Here is a 7,343-nt window from a genome sequence, read left to right on the forward strand (position 1 = left end):
GACGAACTGACTTCTTTATCTTTGAAAGATATTTTGTGAATTGTGGCAGATGTTCAATTTATGACAGTACATTGCGTGACCAACATGAGGGGTGGGGGGAGTTGGGGTTCATTCATTTATCAGTTTGATGTGAATTTAACTTTAGTTAAATATAAAACAGGTTTTTGTTCCCATCTACATTAAATTGTAATTACTACATTGTCGGAATAACGAATCTATTTCATCATTACATTTGATCTGTCACAAACGATACCGCTGTACCAAATTACCAACCAATTAAAACAAATAAAATTAAGCATCATATATAAATGAACAAGACCTCTCTAATTCACATTCACATTTCTGTGTTTTTAGCTCTTTTCAAAATGAGTGTGGACATGTTTTACAGTGCTTTGCTTTGGCTCTGCTGTGCGTGCTACGCAACGGGTAAGATCCGTTGTTACGTATGTTTCATCATTACACATATTCTTATTATCTATTGTTTCATTTTAATGTAACTTTTAAGTCGTGTTTTTAGTGCGATTAAAAAAAATATACGCATTTAATTTTGTTACAATCATGGCTAATTTAATAGCTGTAATTATGTTTCTAAAGCTGTTTTTATCAAATGTTTAGTTTTAAAAATACAATATTATACTTCAGGTTAATAAATCAACCGTATATCTCCAACTTTTATTTAAAACGTTATTCCTAAACAATACTCTTAAGTTTATCTCAAACTTAGTTTGGCCTCCATCTAAATACATTCTTTTAGTTTAGTCCTTTTTTTGTAGTTTTCAATATTTGTTTATTATAATTATTACTCTGTGGTAAAAAATAATAAAAGTTTGTCTATTTCTTTTATGTGAATGTTAATACTTTCATTTTGTATCAATAAACTTATATTTATAATACTTCTTTTTTTTATGTCTTCATATTATTTGAATTATGTTTGCTTTAAGATACGCAACACATTTTAACTCTAAATATAGTATTTGATTATTTATTTCCTAATTTTTATTTTCATATTCCAAATATGTACAATATTGTAACTGTTATCCAACTATTATATTTCAGCGTATTGGACACCGATGTACACAACAAAAGGTATTATTTTACGTCCTCTTAATACATGGTATCAATGAAATAATATAAGTAGGCCCTAGTCCAAAATTGTTATTCTTACGATATAAATGGGCGTGGGAAGAAACGCATTTGTTACGCGTGTAAACTGAGCTGACATTAGATTTCATAAAGCAATTTATTGATTTGATAAAATATAATAAAAAATACAATTAAAGAGTACACTAATAATGGGGTTAAGAACGCAAGGCATTTAGACAAAATATTTTTAAATATAAATAAATAATAATAATGATAATAATAATACATTTTTAAAAGGATGTTGGAAAATTTAATTGAGGTCATTTATTTTTAGAACATAATTTACAAAGATAATGCACATTTTTAAACGAATTACTCTATTTTTTCCACTCTCATTAAATCTGTAATGTGTTTCAATTATTCAAATTACTAATATAACATTTATTCAGATTACTATTGAATAATTGAAATTTATATTACTGATACATTTTTTTCTCGGCAGCTCCTTTACAACCGAACCGAACGGAATTTCTCTGTGGTAATGAAACCCAAATCATAACATCGCCTGGATATCCAAATCAATATGGAAACAACCAGTACATCGAATGGACATTTACTACTCACGTCGGCAGTTTGCTCTCTGTTGAATTCTACGATTTTGATCTTGAGAAAAACTGGGATTATGTGACTATTTACAGTGATGGAGAAATAATTGGAAGTTTCACTGGTTACAATACACCATCAACAACAATATCTACAAATAATACTATAATGGTTGTTTTTAGTACAGATGGTAGTAACGTCTATAGTGGATTTCAAGCTAAGGTATCTGTGTACTCTGAAGCTCCAGGTAAGTACAGTACATTAGAGAAAATTGTAGTTACTATTAATATCAACTAATAGTGGTGACATCAAATAAACAACATATGATACATATTACTAAATTAAGCTATTGTGTTACGTTGAAGTAACATACCTTGAATATGTGTATGTAATGTTGAGGATGGTATAATGATTAGGATTTGTTTGTCTTATTTTTATTTGATACATTCTATAATTATGATGTATAATAATGTATTATCTTAATGGATTATGTACGCGGACTAACATATCACCGTGTTAACGTAAAAGCTGGAATGTCGCTATAAATGGAACGATTGATTGACTTATTGATTGATTGATTGATTGATTAAAAGCTCTGCCACTTCTGGTTTACGCTAACTTTTTCAGGGTGTCATTAGCCGACTATCGTTTGTTCGTGTGTATTTATGTTTTTAGATTATTATCATAAGTTTTTAATTCCTTTCAATTTAGCATCTACCCAAAAATATCTGTAAAAATAAATAAAACATCTGTTTCAATTCTCAGATGGTTTTTGTTCCGATTTTAATGATGGATTTTCTGGTTGGACTCATTATTATAATAGTACTGTTGATCAATGGATGAGGTCTTCTGAAAGACATTATAACGACAGTGATTTAGGAAACCGTTACTCAGGATCAGGTAAAATTTTTGAAAATTCTATAAATTATTACAATTTTGGTTTTGGACTAAAGAGCTAATTATTTTACGAGATATCATCAAACAGGCTTTCCTAGTCTATTACAGATTTTTTTAAACTAACTTTTAGTTTTGAGATAACTGTTTAAAGCTCTGTCTACTCTATCAAACTTTATGTGACAAAAACATGATGATGTGCTCATATATGGACACAATGACGTCATATCACTACCATATTTGGGCACATATCACACATTATTTTTGTTAAACTAGTTTGATAGTGTAGATAGAGCTTTAGGTAAACTGACCTTGAATTCTAATCTTCTCAGTGAGAAGTGATCCTTATATGTATCATTGATTGTATATTTATGCAGTATGATATAAATTTAGAATTTAATGTATTACCGGTACAACTGCGGTAAAAGTGAATATAAGATCAACAATTCAACAAATCAGAAATATCTATTGTAGTGCTGTTATTGATTACCGGTAGTCAAATACTTATTTAAATTGCACCATCTTATTTTTTGTTTAAAATACCATGTTGTAACTGTCGTAATTTTATAATTTTAAAAACTAAAATACTGTATACTTTTATTTAACAATGAGAATAAAATAGAAATGTATATATGTAATGCTGAGGCATAATATATGACGATTTGTTTGTCTTATTTTTATTTGAATGAAGGCCTACATCTACTATACATTCTATAATGTTGTAATCCTAATGGATTATGTACTCGTACAAACATATCGCCAGGTTGTCACCATTTTACAATTTACAAAACTTAAATACTGTACTTTTATTTAACAATGAGAATAAAATAGAAAGATTTTGTCAAATGTATATGTATGTATAATTATGTATCATTGCCAAAGGAAAAATTCAGTTACTAAACAAATAAAGAATCTTTCATTTTGAAATGTTGTCCTTTAGATAATGGTATTTCTGTAGGCCTATAGTACAATATATCATTAATTTAATAGTTAATTGTAATAATAAAAATTAATAAATAAAAATAAGTTCAATGAAATCCTAGGCTATATGAATAATATTTTTAAAATTGATATTTATTTTCAGATGATTATTACATTTATGTTGCAAACAACTACGGTGACAGTGGATACAGATATGGCTATCTTAAAAGTCCATATCTACCAGACAGATGGAATGAAGCGTGTCTTAGATTTTATTATTATACGAGTGGACATTCAAATCAATACATTAAAGTATATCATTATGCTGACAACAACTACGGGTATTACGTGTTCTACGAATATGATTACAGTCAACGATGGAAGTCTGCAAGTGTTACTATCAACACTTTCAACAAATTTAATTCTTACATGTTGCTTAAAGGTAGAGCATATGGTGGCACTTACGATACAGAGATAGTTGCTGTTGATGATATTTACATCAGTGAGGGCGCATGCTCAGATTATCCAGGTAAGTTTAATAGATTTGGATTCATGAACGAAGATATGGAAACAAATATTACAAACAAATCAAACAAAACATAAATAAACATTAATTGGTTAAATATTAACATCTAAATCTATAATTGTTACATTATCATAACTAAATTGTTGAAGTTAGAGAACTTCATTTAAATAGTTATTTAATTATTACTATTAATTAATGCAGTAGGCCTACAGTACATTTTTTCAATAATTAGTGTGTTGTGTTATAATACAGTAGTAATTTCACTCACATTCCCTGGTTTTCTTCTTTTTTCTAATACTGTACTTTAAAAAATATATAATGATAAATAATATGTGTCCATACAACGATCAATGCCTTGAAAATCCCTGTTTAGCTGTTTTAACTCGGGTTAAACGATGGAATAAAACAAAATGGTTAGAATGAGTGTTGGTGTGTGTTCGTTCTTACTTGAGAATTGTTGGCATAGCAAGGCGGCACTAATGATACAGAGATAATTGCTGCTGACAATATTTAAATTAGTGAGGGCGCATTGACTCTTTTGACAAGTAAGTTTACTAACCCAAAATGTTTCCCGCTTTATATTTCCCGGAAGTCACGAATTTTTTTTTTTTTGCAGATCGACCAGAGAGTACAGTCTCACCTACAACTAATTCTAGCGGTACAAGCCCTAAACAAACACAAACTGGTAAGTTTAAATCAACACACAATTTCTACGCCTTTTACAATGTAATCATACAGACTAACGGTTAAGAGCTGTTTGATTCTTTTCTTATACGTCATCCTAAAATGGTCCTGATTTTGTTTTAACTTTCAGATCGACCAGAGAGTACAGTCTTGCCTACAACTAATTCTAGCGGTACAAGCCCTAAACAGATACAAACTGGTAAGTTTAAATCAACACACAATGTGTACGCCTTTTATAAAATGTGATTATATTATGACTACCGGTTAAGAATTGATTTGATTCTTTTCTTATACGTCATCCTGATTTGATGCTTCTAACAGAAAAGATTTAAGAGTTGTCACTTTTATTTCATCAAAGAATAATATACATTATCATTGTTTCATCTGTTATGATTTTCCCATTATTCTATCTTTATTCACGTACACTAAACATAAGGAATCTATTTATTCTTTAATAATTCTCTGATCTCTGTTTTTAAGGGGGTTTAGTGTGGCTTTATCATGTTCTAATCGTTGTAGTTTTTGTTTTATGAGGTTGTTGTAACTATTTTATATTATTCTTTGCTCTCTGATATTGTTCACGCGAATTATACGAAAACCACGTAAAATCTCAAAAAAGTTCTCAAATAACTAGGTTCTAGCACGTTTGGGTCTTTTGTAAAAAATTATTTAAAATCCTATTTTAAAAAACTATCCTGTTACATTATTTTTAAAATTTCAAAAACTGTCCTTTATTTTCAGATGTTGTATGCAGTAATTCATACATGACAGTTTACATTGATGCGGCTTCACTTGGAAGTAATAGCACCGCACACTTTATAGACCCGACGTGTGGCACGATGGGATACACGTATCGCAACGGAATGTATTGGCTGTATTTATATACTAGATACGATCAATGTCAAACCACTATGAAGGTACATGTAGTCATGTAAACTGTGAATAGGAGGGTTGAAAATTGTTGTTTATAATTTCAAAATTACCGTTAAAAGAGGTTACAAAATGCCACAATTTAATTAGGCATACTAGGCTACATATTCGTGTTATAATAAGACAGTCGTATTGTATTATCATATATAACTTTCTTCGTCTTTTTATAGTCTACATCAGCTTCAACAACTTACCAAAACGAAGTGATTGTATCCAACGAAGGCACTTCCATTGTTTATAAGAAAGATGACAGTCGCATAACAGCCGAGTGTGAACTAAAAAATACAGGCCAGTCATCGGTTAGTTTTGACCCAGTGGGAACAATAAACAATTTCGTAAAACACGAACGTGACAACTTTACATTCGCAATGGAGCTCTATTCCAATAGCAGTTATTCTACCCCATACCCGAGCTGGCAGTATCCGATCGAATTGGATCTTGGAAGTAAAGTGTTTGTTGGTGCGAGTGTGAAGACTTTTAGTAATGATATGGTTCTGTTTGTCGATTCTTGCAAAGCCACACCAAACCCCGACCCTGATGCTAACCCGAAATATGACTTAATCAAAAATAGGTAAATAGATAATGTTCTCTTTTACTGTTTATTGATAATTATTGATTAAAGTTACTATTGATTGAATTATTATGTACACATGCATGTATACTTGTACATTGATAATGCATTAAGACAGCACATCAAATGTACTATCACTGATTGTCGTAAGCAAACACTCTACATTCCTAGAAGATTTACCGTAATCACTGTTAGGCCTATACTTTCTTCAAAGTAAAGTAAACGATACATTGCGTTTGTACAATAGTTTGCAATTAGGACGTTTTAAATTATTACTTCATAATTCTGTTAGGATAGTTGCATTTCTTAAAACTACGGTATTTTGTAAATAATATTATTATTAAATTGGTAAACATTGTTCTATCTTATCTAGTTGTGGTGTAGACTCATCAGTTAGTTTCGACGGAAAATCAACAGACGGAGATTTTTCTCAGGCGTTCTTTTCGTTTGAAACATTCGGTTTCAACGGCGAATATTCAACAGTATGCATTATTATTACACTTCACTCTTCCCTGATAATATTAAATCATTCTTTATCAACAGGCCTGTATATAACCAATCGTCGTGATAATTGAAAGAGAAAGGAATCGTTTAACCTATGTTCCAAAATAATAAAATAACTTCCAGTTCTGAGCAAGAGAATACGAATTTAGAATACCGTATTTTGAGGAGAAACAAAACGGTATTTTCTTTCCAGCAAACTTTCCACATAAAAAGAACCGATTTTTAATAATGATTGTTATTAAAACCTCACTTGATGCCGTTCTCGATCGTAAAATAACGATTTTAAAAACAATTCCATGGAACAATTGTTAGCTGCAATACAATCGCAGTTTAAATTTCCCTCTAGAGAAGAGAAAGAGTGTTGAGCTCAAGCAGAACAGCGCGCGAAAATCTGTTGTCTGCTACGTTGACATATATTTTACATTATATAAACTTTCTCTTTAAACTATAATACAGGTTTTTGTTCATTGTCAACTGTCCATCTGCAATGAGAGCGACTGGAGATGCTCTAGGAACTGTGACCAACGACAACGCCGTGACGTCAATCTACCAAATAAATTGTCTGATAGCATTTCGATTGAACTTGGACCTTTGATTCTGAAAAAGTCAAATGCGAACTCCGACATT

This window comes from Antedon bifida, chromosome 9, assembly GCF_963402885.1.
Source record: "Antedon bifida chromosome 9, ecAntBifi1.1, whole genome shotgun sequence".
NCBI lineage: Eukaryota > Metazoa > Echinodermata > Crinoidea > Comatulida > Antedonidae > Antedon > Antedon bifida.